General features: G+C 48.3%; 1 protein-coding gene across 1 annotated transcript in view; it reads right to left on the bottom strand.

Moving 5' to 3' along the window:
- The window catches only part of TOP3A (DNA topoisomerase III alpha), a 226,265-nt gene that overhangs the window by 53,987 nt on the left and 150,533 nt on the right, over positions 1 to 21,745 (bottom strand). The gene's annotated exons all lie outside the window — the stretch shown is intronic.

Genomic DNA, 21,745 nt, shown 5'->3' with positions numbered 1-21,745 from the left:
CTGCAATTTGTGTCCCGGACATCGATAAGTCAACATACGATAAATCAAAGTATGTTTCACAAGAAAAAACCTTGTATGTTCAGAGTTTGGCTTAAAGATGTTCATTTTTGTATTTGAGCTGCGATGAAACTGTTCAATCCTTATGCAGTATTGCACAAAAAAAGGCAACTTCCATTGAAGATAACATTATCTAAAGCAATGGACTAAAATATACCACCTAGCAGACTTGTTGACTTTACAAAGAATAATTTCTCTGCATGAGGAAACAGCAGAATATGGAATGACACTCTATTAAAGACCCCACTAATCACACACAACAAAATGGCTACCAACAAACTATTCACCCTGAAATTTAAGAGACTATCAGACTTAAAATGGTCCAGTTGCACAACCTGCCAAGGATCCAACAGAAAGGACTATGGCTGAATAGATGCATTTGAAAAATATAAAAAAATAATAGTTGTAGCCTGGGTACCGAAGATTCAAAGATTCAAGGGCAAGCTGATCAACCATACACAAGACCGGGTGACAATGGGTTCCTGAGAACAGATCGGAGTTTGTGAATGCATGTCTGTGTTTCAACTCTACGAGAAATGAAACTTATGGTCACCGCAATTTTCTTTGCTTAAGATACAATAAAAACATCTCTAAAAGAAATTCATACACAAGAACCTGGTGAATCCGAAAGGAAGGGATGGAAGTGTAAAAAAAGGGGAGAGCCTCAGACAGCTGCAGATAGGCACAGAAATAGAGGTGGGAGAATGGTCAAACCTATTGCAAGAGTCCACCATGTTATTAGACAACCAGTATGCTACCATGCGACTGCTTGCATATTGAGAGATCCCAGGAGACAGCAGAGCTCACTAGGAGTAAGAGGCATATATCTAATGAAACATAAGAATAGTTACTTTAGTGAAACAGTGGGAGAGAGACTCACCAAGAATCACCAGATCCGAGGAACTCCTGACATTGTCTGTACATGGAGATGGTGTTTTGAATGTTAGTAGTTATCTGAATTTTAGCATTCTTGGTTCCACAATGTGATGTTTTGAAATAAAAAAAAACGTAAAAAATGTAGGCGAAAGCTATCAGGTAGCACTTTAGTGGCAATGCTAGGCAGAAGATTGTTACAAATGGGCTATTTTCAAAAAAACATCCAGCGTAAATACATGAAGCCGATCTCTCCTACAAAGTTGGTGGCTTTGTCTATTCAGTCTTCCGTTATGTATCTTGAATAACGTCATGACCCTGCGTTCCATCTTCTAACATGATGTAGGTTTTTTTTTTAATTCATAGAGAAGAGAACCTTTTAAGGGCTGGAAAACTGGCAAGTGAAAACAGCATAGCTTGAGTGCAATCTTTCTGCTAATCTGCCGGAAAGAGCAAGCTCCATTTGTCACGGACCTGTATTGGATTTCTTGTGTCTATTTCTTTTTTAGGTCTCGGCTGTCGAAATCAGCGCATGTACTGATCTCGGCATCCAAGAGCTTCTTGGAATCAATTCAGATTCCGAAGCTCTCGAAGGCTGAGCCCCGCCCATCTTTCTAATTGGTTCTTGTCATGTGGGATGCAAAACGTAGGCTTCTCATTGTAAAGGAGGCTTCTTAGTCCCTCCTTGTTGCCACCTGGTCTCCTTTCGGCCACGCCCACCAGCATTTGATCTTTACCGGCGGTGTAACACACTCTGGTTCATTGGTCCCAACGCACTTTTTTATTCTCACTCAGCTTTGGCAAAGGCAGCCGCATGTTTAGTTTCGCATCACGCTTTCACTTAAAGTGAAAGCGCGATGCGAAAGTAAACACGCAGCTGCCCACCAGCGCCGTGGTCTCCGGATTCGTGTTTTGGTGGATCTTCCTTCCCTCATAATTAACGCTATGTGTTTAGATTCATCTTGACTAGTTTCACTTGTGATGACTGCATTCGTCCTCTAGTTTCACACGACGCATTTTATTTTTGTTGTGCTTTGTTTCTGTTGCCATGTTTAACACATAAGCGTACAGGTGCAGCGATGAGACAGTACTTATTATTTCCTTCCTTCCTTTCTTTCTTTCCCCGCCTCGCCTCTTGGAAACGCAGAGGGGGCTTGCAGGCACAATTGCAGCCGGCGGGGTCCAAGCTTTGATCCGCTCCCAGCTTGTGCAGACTAATTAATGAGGAGGATTAACCTATTGAGTTCGCTGCTGCAGAGGCCAAGATAACAGTAAAAGTAGGGGCGGCAGGGCCTACTCTATACCAAGGCTCTGGAGCCGGGCGGCAGCAACTCAGACACACACACGGCGCTGTGGCCGGTTGTTTTCATTCATTCGAGGCCAGGTCGCCTTTGCCGGGATCCGCGAAGCGCTGAAGGGCAGAAGGCCTTGCTGTGCAGCCCAGTCCCAGCACACACAGTCTTTGGGGTGCTTTTGTGGTTATTGGGGAGACACAAGAATGGGACTTTTGTAACACTGCAGTTGTATCCGTTGTTTCTTTTCCAAATGATTTGGGGTTTTTTGTTTATGTTTTGGAGTAACAGCGCAAAAGCACTCGCATTATCAAAGCATTTAGTGTTTGTTGCCTCTGGTTACGTTTTTGGGCACCGGCGTTTTACGATGTACTTCATACTGATCATTTGTTTCTGATAGGTTCAGTTAAGGAACTGAGGTGAACTAGGACTACAACTCCCACAAACAACATTCGGTTCTTAACGCTCAGAATTGGAGCCCTGCACCCATGTGGTGACCTGGAATTACCCTGTGTCCCTGTTCTAGCATCAGTGGCAAGTTGTGCGTTCACATAGCACCAATGTACAAAACTTCTCTTGTGTGCTATTTTGTCGTGGGCTATTCTCAGACGTGCGTGGGAATGGATGAAAAAGTTTCACGGCTCTTCTGTGATTTGGAACCAGCGCCCAGAACGTGAAGAATGTATTAATAATACTGGTATCCGCGAGGGCGGTGCAGTCAGCGTTGCATACCCTTGGAATGCAGCCAGTGTCATACTGCCCCCTCCCTAGTCAGAGGGAATGACCAAACTAATGTGTCTGCTATCAGGCAAACGTGGTGCCAAATAATATGTAACAGAAACGGTAGCCCTGTATTTTTAAAAAAAACACACACTGCCCTCCCCCTTCACTGGGCGACATGCTTCTCCCCGCCCCCCACGCGCTCTTTCCCCAGTGCCATTTGCCAATTCGATTAGCGCTCCTTTTGCTGCACGTGATTTAAGGTGAGCAGCACCTCCCGAGCGCGCGCCATTGTTCCTGCACATTCTGCATCCGCTTGAGTTTTGGCTCAATGTATGCAATGAAGCTTGCGTGCCTTCTTTTTTGTCCCACTTGGTGCTTTCGCGTGTTCAGGCGTTTCTTCTGTGATTCTAATTTCCAGGGCAGTTCGGGAGTCTGCATTTGACATCCCTGCCCCTGCTTGAGACCCGGAGGCGGGATCCGAATCACACGTGGCCAGACTGACAGGTGAAGCCTTGCAGGCTAGGGGCAGCTGTACGACGCTTTTTAAAACATATCAGCTGCTCGGCGTGTACACAGAAGCCTGGCTTTCTTATCTCGAAAAATACCAAACAGGGGCGATGGACTGGTGGAAGTTGTCTGAACGAGGTGTGAGCATTCCTTTCTTCCCTCCAGAAGGGCTGCCAATAGATCTGGTAATTAACATTGTGGCGTGCCAGGTTTCCACATATCTGACCTCTGCCTCATAAATGTACACCCTCGCATTATGCACGTTCACCTTGATCCTTTTTGTTCTGGTATTATGTTGTGGATTTACATACTTTACTACCCCGGACAAGGCTTTGAAGTTCTTTGCCAACTGACTACATGCAACTCTGTGGAGCCCAGAGTTACTTTGTAGAGCTAGTTATAACTGCTGCAGTTGGTCGCAAATAATACACAGTCACTGGAATTATATGGTAGAGGAGGACACAATTATGTGGCAAGAAGAGCGAAATTTATGCAGCAAATTTTAGGGCTGTATTACTTCGCTACTTTGTGGGGGGGTTTTCTCTCACAATATTAACACTTCTTGGGCAAATGTTTCAACTCATTAGGATTAGGTTACCAGGGTTAATGTCTAAACACAGCAACGAGCAACTGGAATGTAACACTGTGCACTAACACCGGTAGCAGCATTTCTAGACCCTTTTAATTAGTTTGAGTTAGAAAAAAAAAATAGAAGATGCCCGGTTATGTGGCAAAACCATAATTATTTGGAAAGCTGTCTTCAACTCTCATATTTCCAGTAGCCTTGCTTATTCAACATGAGTCGGCATACCACTCAATTTACAGTGCTTTTAAATTAGAGGAAAGCTGGTTGTTCATTTTTTTGGATGCGAGTGGTTGTGCTATGTATCCACCGGCGTTCCTAATTGTCTCTCAGTGATTAAAGGGAATGGGGGGCTTGCCTTATTATCCTGTTGTGTTGTCATCAGAGTACAGTGTGTCTATTGGATGGCAGTCATGTTGTTATCGTTTTCTATGTTCTTTGGTGCTGTCCTCGCACCACTGGCCTGGAATGTTGTATTTTGAGGAGAATTCTATGTGAAGGTTTGTTCATTTGCTGAGCCGCGCTTGTCCTGGACGTCTGACTAAATCTTGTACTTGCCTCTTTGTTCTCCACCATTTCCTGTCCCTTCTGTAAACTGTGACTTTGGCACATTTTGACCTCATGACCGCACCCTTTATAGTAATATTTTTATTTCCAGCATGTCTCATATAGTGAGTGCCCTTAGGCTTTGTTCGCTGAACCACCTAAGTCCTTGTGATGTATGGACCCCGTCTCGTGCCTTGACTAACTCAGAATGCAATAACTGAGACCGCTTTGCTGTTGCAATAAGGAATGGATCATTGTCGGATCAGTCGGATGGCTCCTCATCTGCAGCCGGAAGCCACTGTAGGGTGGTAGGACCATGTATCGATGACGGATGCTGGCTCTTTCCTTGCAAGCCTACAGCATGAAGGGCACTCACTGCATGTGAGGATTACAAGGGACCGTGAAACAAACTATCTCCAGAAGTCTCGTGTTGCACGGAGTGAGCACCCTTGGCGCAGGGTCCACTCCAGTGAGCAGAGTTTGTGTTTCTCGCTTCGCTCTAGGATTCGGAGATGCTTCAGTGTCCGTGCACGTATGATATTGTCACAGAATAACCTGTGCACAACTCCTCTCGAGAATAGCACTCATCACGTGCCGCCACACCGGGATCTGTCGGTAAGGATCGCAAATGGTGCAGTTATCTTTGTGCGCATCTCCCTCTTGGCTATTTTTAGACACTTGTCACTCCTAACACAGATGATGTTTCACGGGTTATCAAAATTGAGTGCATAGTGATGGAAGGAAAAGGACGTTACCTCAAGTCACTCTCGTGGGCTGTCTTCGGAGCTAGGTTAGATTTACTTTGTTGTAATGAAGTAATTTGTGCACTGTTCTCGAGTTGTTTTGTAGTGACCATTTCACAGCATACTAAAGGTGTGTAGTGTACCACCATTTTTTTATCAGTGTTTAATGTTAAGACTATAATGTACGTCTAAAGGTTTCCAGGCGAAAAACGCTCTACAAAGAATATGAGAGAGAGATCGAGAGAGAGAGAGAGGGAGAAAAGGAGAGAGAATGAGAGAGAATAAAGGAGAGAGAGAATGAGAATAAGAAGAAGAAAAAAAAAAGAGTCTGGCTGGTGCTTCCAAGTGGGCAGTTCTCATAATATATACCCCTAGTCTGAAGTCTGGTTCTTACTAAGCCCCTTCACATTCTCGCCGAAGCCCGGCAGAGAGCGTGGGCTTCAGTAAGCCTACTTCGGGGCAGCGAGCAGCCGCCCGAGGTGACGCCGCAGAGACGTGCCACATAGTCCATTTTATGAGGTACACAGAGAGGATGCTTCGAACACGCATGGGATAAAGAATGTTCTATATTATCAAGCAGTCAAAATGCAATAGGTCTCGCCTTTCATTAAGTTAAAGCCATTTGCTTTGCTATACAATACCATCAGGCGCGGTGCGTCCATTGGGGCGTAGGGGCGAAGCCCCATGGACCCACCACGTCCTCACTAGAAGCCAAACACAATTATTTTTAAAAATCGCGCTATCTGCCGGCCGGGAACCGGGAGACACCCGGCCTTCCCGGAGTGCGCATGTGGGGGTGGGGGGTGGGGGGGGAGGATCGGGCTGCTGCAGCTGCGCAAGTGTATTTTTGGGAACAAACATGCCCGCGCATGCGCAGATCGTTTTCTTGTGAATTCCCCCTTAGAGAGAGGACCAGGGGGCGGGCCGCAGCCCCCGGGGTTACACAGGGCGACTGGGCGAGGAGTCATGGTGCCCCCCCAGCCAATCCTGGCGCAGGATTGGCTGGTCACTACATAGCCCGGTTACATAACCCCTGACGGATAGCACGGCCGACTTTGGTGCTGGGAAACCAGGTTCGAGCCTCTTATCGAACCATAAAAATGTATACATGACTTACTTTGGTGTTAAATAAATAGATATTTTAAAAAACAAATAAAAATGATGTTCCGACTAAGGTGTGAAATTGGTGTCGAATAAATACATGTTTTTAAAAACAATTAATATTAATCATGTATCATTGGTGCTGGAGTACAAGGTTCGAGACTGGTATTAAACACTGACAAGCTGTGTGCAAGTTATATGGTCATAAAAATACATGAATGATGGATGCAGGATGGGTGGATGCATGAATGGATGCAGGATGAATGATGGGTGGATGAATGGATGGGTGGATGCATGAATGAATGATGGATGCAGGATGGATGCAGGATGGGTGGATGGGTAGATGAATGAATGATGGATGCAGGATGGATGCAGGGTGGATGGATGGGTGCATGAATGAATGATGGATGCAGGATGGGTGGATGGATGATGGATGGATGATGGATGAATGATGGGTGGATGAATGGATGGGTGGATGCATGAATGAATGATGGATGCAGGATGGGTGGATGAATGAATGATGGATGCAGGATGGATGCAGGGTGGATGGATGGGTGCATGAATGCATGATGGATGGATGGATGGGTGGATGCAGGAATGGATGCAGGATGGATGGATGGATGCATGAATGAATGATGGATGCTGGATGGGTGGATGGATGGGTGGATGAATGAATGATGGATGCAGGATGGGTGGATGGGTGCATGAATGAATGATGGTTGCATGAATGAATGATGGATGCAGGGTGGATGGATGGGTGGATGGGTGGACACATGAATGGATGCAGGATGAATGATGGGTGGATGAATGATGGGTGGATGAATGGATGGGTGGATGCATGAATGAATGATGGATGCAGGATGGGTGGATGAATGAATGATGGATGCAGGATGGATGCAGGGTGGATGGATGGGTGGATGAATGAATGATGGATGCAGGATGGATGGGTGCATGAATGAATGATGGGTGCATGAATGAATGATGGATGCAGGATGGGTGGATGGATGGGTGGATGGACACATGAATGGATGCAGGATGAATTATGGGTGGATGAATGGATGGGTGGATGCATGAATGAATGAATGATGGATGCAGGATGGGTGGATGAATGAATGATGGATGCAGGATGGATGCAGGGTGGATGGATGGGTGCATGAATGAATGATGGATGCAGGATGGATGGGTGGATGCATGAATGGATGCAGGAATGGATGCAGGGGTGGATGGATGGATGGGTGGGTGGGTGGATGGATGGATGCATGAATGAATGATGGATGGATGGGTGGATGAATGAATGATGGATGCAGGATGGATGGGTGGATGGATGCATGAATGATGTATGGATGGATGCAAGGTGGTTCGGGCTCGCTCGCTGCGGTGCAATATGCAAATTAGTTTACGCCCCACCACTTTCAAATGTCACCAGCCGCCCCTGAATACCATTAGCAAAGCAAATGGCTTTAACTTAATCAGAGGTGAGACCTATTGCATTTTCAATGCTTGTTTAATTATGTGGACTGACGGTACATGTGAGAGTATCGATAGAATCAGAACTATGTATTAGCTCACCACAGATACACAGCACAGCAACTCTTAGAAGTGCCAGAGTGGTCTGAAGACCAAAGACACAAGATTATCTGCACAACTTACAATAATTAACTTCTGCGATTTGCGTTGGAAGACAGTAAATGACAAACTTTTCCCTTTGCAGCAGACATCGGGGGAAAGCTGACAGAGGCGGACAGAACCGCACGGGTACTCCATCCCCCAGAGCACTTCAGGGCAGGAGCCGCTGACGCAGTTTTTCGCTCCAGGAGGCCCCCTTTAAATCCCCTCAGGGCTCCCGCGGCGCGGGATCCATTTGCAGCAGACACCGGGGGAAAGCTGACAGAGGCAGCCAGACCGCACTGGAACTCCATCCCGCAGAGCACTTCGCGGCAGGAGCTGCTGACGCCTTTTTTCGCACCAAGAGGCGCCCTTCAAATCCCCTCAGGGCTCCCACGGCGTGGGACGCGCGCAGGCGAATACTGGGCCAAGGGCGGGCCCTCCGCACCCAGGCTGGGCCACCCGTCTTGGCCCAACCAGTTGACGTGCCAGTACAATTTCAAGTAAGGAGGCGGCAGGGCTCATTAAAAGTAAGTAATAATCTCTCCTTCTTGCTTTTTGTTTGGATCCAAGTACTTTCCTGTCATGGGGAGGAAGAAACCCACGCCCGCTGCTAAAAGTACAGATGCTACCATAGATGGATTCTTACAGAAGGCTGTGGGGGCTATTAATAAGAAAATTGAACTCGCCGAGCGTAGACTTTCGTTAGCTCCACCACACCCATCTGATGCTTTTAATACACAGACTGCTCAGTCAGCCACTTCCACTTCCTAGGAGGTACCCATTATAACATCTGTCACGCCCCCTGACTCTTTGACACAGCCCCCATTTCCTCCTTCACCTACCATTATTATCACGGAAGTTGCAATATGTACATCTACAGGGGAAAAAGGAAGCACATCGACCCTATGGGAACTGACCAACGCGTATCGGGCCATTTGCCAAAGGTCAAGAGAACAAAGCAAAAAGCCCAGGAACTGTGGGAAGACCTTGTGGGGGAGGTGGGTTCACCAGGTCAGGACATGGTGGTAGACTGAATTGGTAAAAAGTGTCGAACTCCTTAGAGCCTATTTTGTCTCGCAGGGCCGCAAAAAGAAGCATCTTGGTCAATTATTGTTGATCTCAGGGATCGCAGCCGCGCGAAGCAAACAAAGCGGAAATTGTGTTCTAGTTAATGGCATTGGTAAGAGAGGAGATAATGTTTCCCTTAGAGCTCCCGAGGGTGGGAGGGCCTTAATCACATGTACTGAGACCAAACCACCAGATTTTCCCCATGATAGGGTTAATCGCATTGACCACCCAATTGCGCCGGTAGTGATGTCACCCGGTCACAATGGGAGCCTTAATGGTGATCGAGGGTCTACCAATTCTCTAATATCTGCTAGGCATAGTGGGGTGAGCCTATTGAAAGGGAAAAGGCCCATAACTGGTTCCGTGTCTGGTCTGCCAAGCAGGCAGAGTGATGACATAAATTTTAAACCTACCCCCAGAATGTACAACTTATACCATTGTCTTGACAGGGGTCCCATATCCCCCACCAGGACATCATGGAAGTTGCCGGAGCCTTATTAATAAATCTGCCCACTGGTCTGCTAGTAAAATCCAGGCCCAGATACATTGGCACAAACATATCATCATGGCAAGGCAGGTGAGTTGGCTGGGAAAAACAACTAAAACAGAGAAGGTGATTGTGTGGTGTTGAATTTTAACAACAGGACGTGCGCTTGCCTTGCCCTATGGAACCTCAGAGACTCTCCTTCGGAGCAGATAAAGGCCTGCCCCTTGGGTTATTTTTACCCTTACCAGCAGGGGGCTACTAAGAGCCAACAGCCACGGCCGCAAGCTTTGAATAGACACCCCCTCCCCAGCCCTCCACATGGCTTCATTCTAACCGCTTTGAGGTACTCACTGGCCTAACAAACATAGATTGACTACCCTCCGACCTTAGTAGCCCAGACAAGATGGTAATATCAGGTGGGCTATTAGGGAGAGACCCTAACACAGTGGCAAGAGCAATAGGGAATGGGGTGGGTGAAAGTGTGTGCATCATCCTCCATATAAAACACCTATCATTCATATTAACACATATGAAATATAGACCAGGGTTCATTCACCTACCCCTCAACCCATATTCAATTCTGGAGTAGGGGGCATGAGCTGGATCTTATGCCTGCCAGGCTCACCACTATCAATAACCCGGAAGTTCCAGTGACAAGGAGCCGTAAAGCTAGCTCTCTCAGAATTGTCTCTTGGAATATTGCAGGCATCCGCCCAAAACTAGAGGATGTGGTGTGGTTAGAGTATGTCAAGGCCTTTGATAGGGTTTATGTTCAGGAAACATGGTATAGGGAGAATATCGAGTTAGATGGTTACTGTTCTTTTAATGTCCATACAATAGCCTCATCAGTAGGGAGGGCAAAAGGAGGGTAGGAGACACTGATCTCCGTTAAATATAGGTCTATTAAGGCAGAGACCATTACTGATTCCTCTTGGTATCAACTTATTTTGATTTCAAACTTATTTCAGGCCAAGATGTTACGGATTAATTGCTATTATAACATATTTGTTCAAAATAGCTGTGACATCATTGTTACTCTTAAGGAGGAAATTGATAAGATTGCAGGGAAGTGGCAGCCCCTCTGCATTTATTGGGTGGGGATATTTTAATTGCACCTTATGTCGGCACAGTTCACATCGAGTGTGTTGGTTATTGGATACGGAGGGTCAACTGCTGACGGATTTTACACGTATCCCGCAAGGTGACGCCTTAATTGCCATTATTTTTGTAAATGATTTGCTTTTGGTTGATACGGTGGTTAGCAGCCCCCAAATACGGTACCCTACTTACTTGGGCAGAGGAAGGGAAAGTGTCATTGACTTCATGTTGATATCTAGGAAATTTGCTCTTTGGGTTGTTAGCTTTGAGGTGGAGCCCAATAACGCCAGTGACCATAATCCCCTCATTGTCTCCATAGATGTAACAGCCCAGGAGGAGGAAGGGGATGGTCGCCCTCTCCAGTATAACTTAAATCAAGGGATGAAATTGAAATGGAGGAGAATAAATCCATCCCAATTTGAGGAGAATATCGTTAAAGTTAATTTAAGCTCTATTCTGGAATGCCTGGATAAAGACTTTCCCCCAGATAAGGTAATACAGGCTTTCCAACTAATCTGTAGGGACGTATCCACAAACCTGACAAAGTCAATAGGAGGAAGGGAAGTCCATGAGACAAAATGGTTCACCGCAGAGTGTTCAAGGGCCCAAAAAGACCTCAAGAAGGCATTGCATGTAATTCCTCAAGATAAAACTTTAATTAAAAATGCAAAGCAGAGCCCCATCCTCCGCCATAATCTGCTACTTGCACAGCAGGAGCTGAGACAACATCTACTGAATAAGGCCAAGGAAGTTTGTGAGGCGACACAGCATCGAATATATCAATGGGGTGATAGATCCAGTAAAATGCTTCACAGACTGTGTCAGGCAGGGAGGGCCCCGGCCATGACGCCCATCATTCGGCGTCCGGATGGGTCCGTATACACGACACCCAAGGGTGTTGCCGGGGAGTTTGCAAGACACTTCACATCCCTATACGCCCGAAAGGAACAGGATTTCTCCCAAACTTATTGCAGAATTTCTAGTGGACATTCCGCCTTGTCGTCTCCCGGACTCGGTCCGGGAACATCTGGAGGCCCCAATCACGCTGGACGAACTGACTGGCACCCTTAATGCACTACACCCTGGTCGTGCCCCGGGTCCCAATGGGTTCCCCATGGAATTCCTACGTTCCCATTTGCATCTTTTAGGGCCTCATCTCTTCGCGACTATCACCGAAGCCGCAGACCTGGCCTGTATGCCAGGGGACTGGCGACACCAGAGATTGTACTCTTTCTCAAGCCGGGTCGACCCCCAGATGATCCTGCCCCATCTCCCTTATTAACTTTGAACCCAAATTACTAGGGAAGGTCCTGGCAGATCGCCTTCACGGATGAATCACAGATCTGATTCATCCTGACCAGTCTGGCTTTATGCCCCAGAGGGCCACCAGGCACAATATCAGACGACTCAAAGCCATTGCTGCCACCCCTACTTTGGGTAGGCCCGCTGCTCTGTTGCTAGCAGATATTGATGAAGCCTCTGATTCCCTTACACACCCGACATACGCCATCGAACACGCCGCAATGGAACAAGTCCCTCTTCTCCACTTACTGTGCAGCCATACACGCTTAGACCATCTACCGCCGGCTGGCAGAGTAGTCATACAGCTATGGAGGGCCAAGACTAGACAAATGGAGTGGAGGGGAAAACTCACTCAGCAGACCCCCTTGTGGCTTGGCACACACCTTCGATCGGCGACCTCCTTGGGTGAGTTCCGGGGATGGGACCTAGTGGGGATCTCGACCCTGGGGGATATAGTACAGGGTACTACCCTAAAATCATTTCAACTACAGACGGACTTCAGTGTCCATAAATCACAGTTTTATAAATTCTGGCAACTTCGTCATGCACTCGCCCCCAGGACCCAAAATTTGGAGGCTCTCCACGAGTTCCAGCCCTTGGAGGGTCGCCTGCTTATGAGTGACCTTGGGTTACACAAAATTAGGCAAATATACTAAACACTGACGACACACACACCCAATACCCTCGACAAGGCCAGACTGGCCTGGCAGGCAGATATTCCGGAACACACGGATGGTGACTGGGCTGAGGCGATTGCCAGGCCGAGGGGCGCGGCGGTCTCCAGACGATACCCGCTCTTCCAGTTCAAATATTTACATAAAATATATTACACTAGGGTACGACTGTGGTGAATGGGGGTTATTCAGTCCCCAACGTGTCTACGGTGTGGCGTAGATGACGGGTCCTTCATACACACGGTATGGAGCTGCACAGCTCTGCAACCCTTCTGGAACAAGGTTAGATCATGCCTTGGTGAGGTGTTGGAGTGGGTGCTTCCACTCGGCCCGACTGTTTTTATTGCTTTCCACTGAAGACATAGGGGGGAACCGCTATAAACAGCATCTACTATTCCTTGCCCTAACTATTCCCAAAAGGGAATTGCACAGGGGTGGAAGGCATCGTCTCCCCCGACCATAGGCAAATGGAAAACTGAATTGGATAGATGCATGGGGGCCGAGATTGCTGCATTTGTGGCCCAAAGCTGCCCTAGGAAACATCGAATGATCTGGACACGATAGGTGACCTATTGAGGTATTGACCTGCGCCCCGCTGCCTGAAGAAGATCCATGAGTGGCTTCCTCATATCCCTGACGTGTATCACACAATATTATGTCATTTGGTCGTATTATTGCACTGTCATGTTGTATTATTAGAATTGGTCGTATCATATGCTGTATTATTGAGATTGACAACTGTCTGCATACTGTTTGTATTATTGTTTCACCTGCATGTTTGGCAGGTATTGTTTGTCAGTATAGAAATGGTTACTGATGCAAATGTTATGCTTCTTTTCACACAGATCCTTGTGGGGCCTACACCCACTTTAATGCAGAATAGCCAAATAAAATGTGTTATTAAAAAAACAAATGCGACGCAGGCTTATAAAAGTACAGTCAACAGGAGGAAAGGAGAACTGAGGTTAGCCTGGGAAGATTTAGAGACAGCTAGTGCACTTAAAGACTCTTAAGAATTTCTGGGAGGTAATAAACTGCCCCCTATTCACGAAGGACGCAAGGGGTATGGACTCAATGATACCAGGGAAAGTTGAGGAATCTCATTTCTCAAGCATATTTAACCCAAATGGAATTACACCCCAGGAAACCTGCTTAGATGTCCCAATAGACCCAATTACTGCACACCTACTGAGCTCTTCTCTGACAGTGAGCGAGGAGCGAGGATGCGCTGTGATGGGGATATGTCTGAAAGCTCCAGGTCCGTATGGGGTACCTCTGGATCTGTTTAAAAGCAATTCTCAACTCTGGGTACCCCTCTTGACAAGTGGTTTTAGAGCAGCAAGAATAGGCCCCATCCCATTGTCTTGGAAAGAGGCAATAGTGGTACCTGTGTACAAAGAGGGAAATAGGGATGATCCGGCCTGTTATAGGCCTATTTCTCTAATTGAAGCCATGGTCAAGGTGTTGGGAAGGATCATTTGAGCGTGCCTCGAGTCCTGGGCAGGAGCCTCTGGGTTCATGTTCCAAACACAATATGGCTTCAGGAGGGGTACGGGGACGAATGAACAGTTCCTCAACTTGTCATTGAGCATGGGCAAGTACATGAAGGCAAGGAAGGGGTCAATCACCTTGCCTTCATGGACTTGTCCAGTGCCTTTGACACGGTTAAGAGGGAGAAATTATGGGACCAGATGGGGAAAATGGGATTTGAGGAATCTCTAATTACCCTCCTGCGCAGGCTGCATGCGTCCACCACTGTAGCCATACGATTTGGTCCTGGAGGAGAGAAGACTGGGTCTATTGTCTCTACGGAGGGAGTTCGACAAGAGTTCATATTGGCCCCTTTTCTTTTCCTTCTGTATACAAACGGCCTAGAGTCAGCTCTAAAAGAGCAGGCATTAGACTTCCCTAGAATTGGAGGCAACCCAGCCCCTCTGTTGTCGTATGCGGACAACACAGTCTTAATGGCCTTAACCGCTAACAGCCTACAAAATCTTTGAATGGTTTTACCGATTTTATGCTAGCACTGGACTTAAAGTAAATTTAACTGAATCCTATATCATGGTGTGCGGCCCGAGTCAAACTAAAACAAGAGCATTCAACGTAAAGGGCAAGACCATTGATAAGGTGTCCAATTTTACTCATTTGGGTATGTTTTTAACAACAAATTGAATTTGGACCACCTTGCAACAGCTAGGGTACAGCATACTAGCCGAGTAGTAGAGGGCCTATTCCGCTTTGCTTGTAAGCTGGGCCATAAGCCGGTAGCGGAATTAATTACAATATACAAATCAAAATGTCTGTCTGTCGCAACCTACGGGGCAGGAGTGTGGGGACATCATAAAAGCACTCAATTACAAACCTTGGAAAACAAGTTCATAAAAAGTTTGCTGCTGATCCCAAAAAGTGCTCCCACAGCCTTTTGCCACTCTGAGGGCTGGATTTCATAGAGGAACGAATTAACATTGCCCCACTGGTCCTCTAGGCAAACATTTGGCTGTCAGAGGACATAAAGTTTAAGGAAAATTATTATGGATTGTATGACCCTTGATAATGCCCCGACTATTCCATGGCTTCGATTTGTTAAAGAAAAATGTAATAAAATAGGTCTGGGGCATTATTATGATAATCCTGCAAGTGTCCACAAAAACATGAAAACTATGCATATTTTGCTGTACCGACCAATCGTCGCCGGCAACAAGGATTGTAATATCATTTTTATCGGTCCCTATTACAACAAGAATATTACCTGTCTTATCACGAATGCACAGTCCTGATTTTTCATGGCTAGATTTCGTCTTTGAACGTTGCACTTTTCTGTGGCCTTCCCTAAACAGGCTGGATGGTGCGAGAATCTCATTCCCTGTCCTTGCAATATTTTAGCCCAACAAAGCACCTTGCACTTTATGCTGTTTTGCACACTCTACAAGGAGCCAAGGGCAAGGTTCCTTGCCCATATCTTAAGAGAAATTCGCCCTTGTAGCTCTTTATCCACTGTTATTTGTACTGCTGTATTAAATGTCATCAAAATTGCATTTTCAATAAGGCAACAGTATGAATTGTAAATGAAAACGGTGTTTTTCAATTTTAAGTAGTTTTAAAAAAATTATGTTTTTAAGTGCTGAGTTTTGGAGTTATGAGCTATATTATTGTAAACATTGGACATAATTTTAGGCATTAAATGTGTATGTCAAACTTTTATGGTCCATTGAACCCATCTTACCCTTAACACCGTGATTGTCCCACTAGCAAGTACAGGTAGCAAGGGGGGAATTACTCCGACGGATCATGATCAAGTAAACCAGAATGGAACTTTGGGAAACTTCAAAGGGAGACAAGGAACTACCCCTAAGCATAATGTAACATGCTCAGACCATAATGGGTTAACCAAAGAGTCTCGCACTCAACAACCCTCTAGAACACCCGATAGTCCAGTCTCGATTAGGTCCAGAACCCCTCAAATTAATAGTGATATCATAGACCTCAGATCACAATCGTGCAAAACATACAAAGCCATGTTCACCGCCATTAAAGACATGAAAACCTGCTTTGCTTATCTAAAAAATGGCTGGTAAAAATGGAGGCTCTTCAATCTTACTACCCTGAAAAGCACGTTAAATACTGTTCCACCCCTATGGCTCATGCAAATAGAATTTACCGCCCCAGAGAGCAACTCAACTATCTGTCTGACAACGAGATCTTATCCATTGTGGCCACATATGAACCCTCACCTACCTCTCAAACTAAGCTAGAAGAAAACTATAATATTCAAACGATCTTAACGAACGCCTGTAGAGTCTCACAGACAAACATAAGAAGGATCAATACCAACAATCTTAAGAAAGTTTCATTAACGCCCTTAGAACCTCTGCCATCCGTGAGCACTGAGCAGAAACATATTCGCTGCGCTCTACTCAACTGTCGCTCAGCGAATAAATATGCGGCGGACATAGCCGACCTCATACTCAGCCATGAAATTGACGTAATCATTCTAACAGAAACATGGCTCTCTGACTCTTCTTCGCCCTGCCTAGACCTCCTTGTCCCCCAAACTACCAGATTATGAGACAGGACAGAAATATCAGAAAAGGTGGAGGCATCGCTTGCGTACATAGATCTGACATTTCCATCACAAAAATACAGGCTGATCCTCTAGAGTCCTGTGAATATCTAGGCATGTCTTTAAGATCAGCAGATAACCAGTACTGCAAACTCCACGCACTATACCACCCCCGGGTACTAAGACCAAATTCATCGAACAGTTGATTGATATCATTACTACTAACGCCAATAAGCAGACGAACGATATTTTTTTAGAAGACTTTAACATTCATTGGGAAGATCATGAGGACAATCAAATCACCCTGTTGAAAAATTTCATGGATGACCAATCGTTAATCCAAGGATGCCATCTCCCTACCCACAACAAAGGGTCCATATTAGATTGGATATTAGCTAAAGAAAAATCTATTGAGAACATTGTAATCAACCCGTGTGATTGGTCGGACCACCACATAATTACCTTTGAAATTCCCATCAGTAAATATAAATCGTCCACACAAGCTATTAAACCCAAAAAGTGAACAGGGACACTAGAGGAATTAATATGGAAAACGTAGCCGCACGTTGCGAAACTGATCTGCAGCCACCCAAGAGCATGGTTGATGTCAACGACCTCACGCTGCACTATAACAAAACTATGTCCAGCATTATGGAGGACATAGCCCCACTAAAACTGAAAAGGTTCTCGGAGAAAGACAAAAATCCTTGGTTCAATGGTGCCCTAAATGAAGAAAGAAGGTCACTGAGACTAGCAGAACGGAAATGGCGACAACACCCTTCTTCACCACATCTAACCTTACTGAGACAATCCAGGAAAGCGTATAACAAAAGCATCATTAAATCTAAAAAAGAATTCTTTAGGAAAGAATTGGATAGCGCAATAAATAGACCTAGGAAACTCTTCGATCTTCTCAAAGAACAATCAAACAAGGCGGCCAAAAGGGCTCCAGTCATCTCCAAAACTAACTTAAATAGCGAAGACTTCTCGGTCTTCTTTTCAGACAAAGCTAACTCATTGGAGAAGGAACTCAAAAAAGCAGCAGATGAAATTGAAATGGAAAAGGGCCTTGGACATGTGGTACCGGAGGTACAGGAAACAGCCAAACCTAAAAACAATGCCAGATGGTCAGATTTTAGACAGGTCAGTGAAATAGACATTTCAAAGATCATGGTGTCCTCAAAACCAAATAATCACTATAATGATCCCCTACTGGCGAAATGCTGGTCCTCCATAAATCACCGGCTAATCCCAGCTTGGACTAAGGCCATCAATGCCTCTCTGTCACAAGGTCAAATACCTGCCTGCCTAAAAACAGGCCAAGTAATCCCTCTCCTAAAAAAAACGACTGAGAACCCCTTAGATCCGAACAATTTCAGACCAGTAACCAACATTCCCATGTTGGCCAAAATTCTGGAAAAATGTGTCCAACAACAACTGAGCTTACACATCTCTGACTTCCACCTGCTAAACGACTGCCAATCCGGCTTCCGCCCAAACCAATCAATCAATCAATCAGGACATTTATATAGCGCACTACTCACCCGTAGGGTCTCAAGGCGCTAGGAGGGGGGGTGCCGTTACTGCTCGAACAGCCAGGTCTTGAGCTTCTTCCTGAAGGCGAGGTGGTCTTGGGTCAGGCGCAGGTCGGCCGGGAGGGAGTTCCAGGTCTTGGCGGCTAGGTAGGAGAAGGACCTTCCTCCTGTTGTCGCTCTTCGGATGCGCGGGACATCGGCGAAGGCGTGGCTGGTTGATCTGAGGTGGCGCTTGGGAGTGTAGAAGTTGATTCGGTTGTTGAGGTAGCTCGGGCCTTGGTCGTGTAGGGCTTTGTGTGCGTGGGTGAGGAGACGGAAGGTGATTCTTTTCTTGACGGGGAGCCAGTGCAGGTCTCTCAGATGTCCGGAGATGTGGCTGTTTCGTGGGAGATCGAGGATGAGTCTGGCTGAGGCGTTCTGTATCCGCTGGAGTCTCTTCTGGAGCTTGGCGGTGGTTCCGGCGTAGAGGGCGTTGCCGTAGTCCAGTCGGCTGGTGACGAGGGCCTGGGTGACGGTCTTCCTGGTCTCGGTGGGGATCCACCAGAAGATCTTCCGTAGCATGCGTAGGATGTTGAAGCATGATGAAGAGACGGCGTTGACTTGTCTGGTCATGGAGAGGGAGGAGTCCAGGATGAAGTCCAGGTTGCGTGCGTGGTCTGGGTGCGGTGCCCAGGGCGGGGGGCCACCAGGAGTCGTCCCAGGCGGAGGGCGAGGAGCCCAGGATGAGGACCTCCGTCTTGTCTGAGTTCAGTTTCAGGCGGCTGGTCGTCATCCACTCGGCTACATTTCTCATCCCTTCGTGCAGGTTGGTTCTGGCGGCGGCGGGGTCGTTGGTCAGGGAGAGGATCAGTTGGGTGTCGTCGGCGTAGGAGATTATGTTGAGGTTGTGTTTGCGTGCGATGGCCGCGAGGGGGCTCATGTAGATGTTGAAGAGGGTGGGGCTCAGCGAGGATCCTTGGGGGACGCCGCAGATGACTTCGGTGGCCTCTGACTTGTACCGTGGTAGGCGGACTCTCTGTGTTCTTCCTTCTAGGAAGGAGGTGATCCATTCCAGTGCCTTCTCCTGGATTCCGATGTTGCCGAGGCGCTGTACTAGGGTGCGGTGGCAGACAGTGTCGAACGCCGCGGAGAGGTCTAGGAGGATGAGGGCCGCTGTTTCTCCGTTGTGCATCAGGGTTTGGATGTCATCGGTGGCAGCGATGAGGGCGGTCTCGGTGCTGTGGTTGGCTCGGAAGCCAGACTGTGATGGGTCGAGGGATCCATTCGTCTCGAGGAAGGCGGCCAGTTGTTTGTTGACGGTCTTTTCGATGACTTTTGCCGGGAACGGGAGGAGCGAGATGGGACGGTAGTTCTTGAGTTCGGTGGGGTCTGCTGTGGGTTTCTTGAGTAGAGCGCTGAGTTCCGCGTGCTTCCAGCTCTCCGGGAAGGTGGCGGTGTCGAAGGAGGTGTTGATGATGTCCCGCAGGTGGGGTGCGATGACAGTGTCGGCCTTGTTGAAGACGTGATGAGGGCAGGGGTCGGTTGGAGATCCGGAGTGGATGGAGTTCATAGTGCGGATGGTGTCTTCGGTGCTGATCGGGGTCCAGGCGCGGAGGGTGGTGGTGGGTGGTGTTGCTGTGGTCGTGGCGTGCGTCGGTTGGGTGCTGAAACTGTTGTGTATGTCCGCGATCTTGTTGTGGAAGAATGAGGCGAGGGAGTTGCAGAGGTCTTGCGACGGGGTGATGTTGTTGTTTCCGGCGTTGGGGTTGGAGAGCTCCTTTACGATGTTGAAGAGTTCCTTGCAATTGTGTGCGTTGTTGTCTAGCCGGTCCTTGTAGGCATTTTTCTTGGTGGCGCGGATCAGTTGGTGGTGTTTCCGGGTGGCGAGCTTGAGGTTGGCCATGTTGTCCATTGTTGGTTCCCTTCTCCACACTTTCTCGAGGGCTCGGCAGTTCTTCTTGGAGCTCTTGAGTTCGTCGGTGAACCATGGGGCTTTTCTGCTGCCGGGTCTGCTGGGCGGGGTCCTCAGAGGGGCGAGTTCGTCCGCGCAGTTGCTGATCCACTTCGTGAGGTTGTCGGCGGCCTGGCTGGGGTTCGTTGAGCCGGCGGGAGGGTGCTGGCTCAGGGAGGTGGAGAGCTGGTCGGCTGTGATCTTGTTCCAGCTTCTTTGGGCAGCCTGTTGCTGGTGGTGGTGGATCGTCGTTCTTTTGAAGGTGAAGTGGACGCAGCTGTGGTCCATCCAGTGGAGTCCTGTGGCGTGGCTGAAGGCGATGTCTTTGCTGGATGAGAAGACGGCGTCGAGTGTGTCCCCGGCGAGGTGGGTGAGGGTGGATACCAGCTGCTTGAGTCCGAGGTTGGCGAGGTTGTCGAGCAGGGTGCTGGTGTTGCGGTCGCTGTTGTTCTCCAGGTGAAAGTTGAGGTCTCCCAGGAGGATGTAGTCGGCGGAGGGGAGGGCATGCGGGCTAATGAAGTCGGTGATGTCTTCGCTGAATCGTGTGCGTGGACCCGGGGGTCGGTAGATCAGGGTGCCTCTGAGGGTTGTTCTGGGGTCCGTGTGGATCTGGAAGTGCAGGTGTTCGGCGGTGGTTAGGGTGTCGTCGGTGTTGGTCGCGATGCGGATGGTGTCTCTGTAGATGATGGCGATGCCTCCTCCCGTCTGGTTGGCGGTGCGGTCCCTCCGTGTGATCTTGTAGCCCTCTGGGATGGCGATGGCGATGTCGGGCGCTGAGGAGGCGTTCATCCAGGTCTCAGTGAGGAAGGCGACGTCAGGAGCTGTGGTGTCGAGGAGGTTCCAGAGTTCGATGGCGTGTCTGTGGACGGAGCGGGTGTTGAGCAGGATGCACTTGAGGTGGTTGCTGCTGGTGTTCGTCTTGGCGGGTGGTGGTGCAGGGTAGGTCCGGATGCAGGTGAACTTGCAGGCGTGGCAGCTGAAGGGTCCGTGGGTGTGCTTCGGGGTGGCTCGGTGACATCCCGGGATGCCGCCGGTATTGAGTGCGAGGAGGTCGGCGGCGTTGTAGGTTCTTCGGGTCGGCTTCCGTCGGTGGGGGCCAGGGGTCCTGGCGCTGGGCGCGGTCCGGTCGCGGACGGGCGCAGACGGGCTTACCTTTGGCGCGCCTTCGGCGCACAATCGGCGCGCCCGCTGCGCGTCAACGCTGCGCGTTCGCACGGTCGCCATATATGGCGAAGTGCGCGGGTGGGCGGAGCAGCTGGGAGGCGGGAGCGGGGAGGGTGGAGGCGGGAAGCGGGAGGGATGAGACGGCGGCGGAAACTAGGCTAAACAGGCAGAAATTGGGGGACAAAAGTGCTAAATAGACAACAAAACTAATCAGAGACACAATACAGTCAGAAACAGTGATACAGCGCCAGCAGCGAGCACAGACCACGCCGCTCGATGTAAGGGGGCGTGGTCACGCGGCGGAGCCGGGGCAGCGAGGCAGAAGGCGGGGAAGCACTGCAGCAGCTGGTGGCCGTGCGGCGCGGGGGTGTCCCAGGACTGGGTCACACTCACC

Source organism: Lissotriton helveticus, chromosome 10 (genome assembly GCF_964261635.1).
Source record: "Lissotriton helveticus chromosome 10, aLisHel1.1, whole genome shotgun sequence".
Taxonomy (NCBI): domain Eukaryota; kingdom Metazoa; phylum Chordata; class Amphibia; order Caudata; family Salamandridae; genus Lissotriton; species Lissotriton helveticus.
Note: the sequence above shows the minus strand (reverse complement) of the source record. Positions and strands in the feature narration are given on the sequence as shown.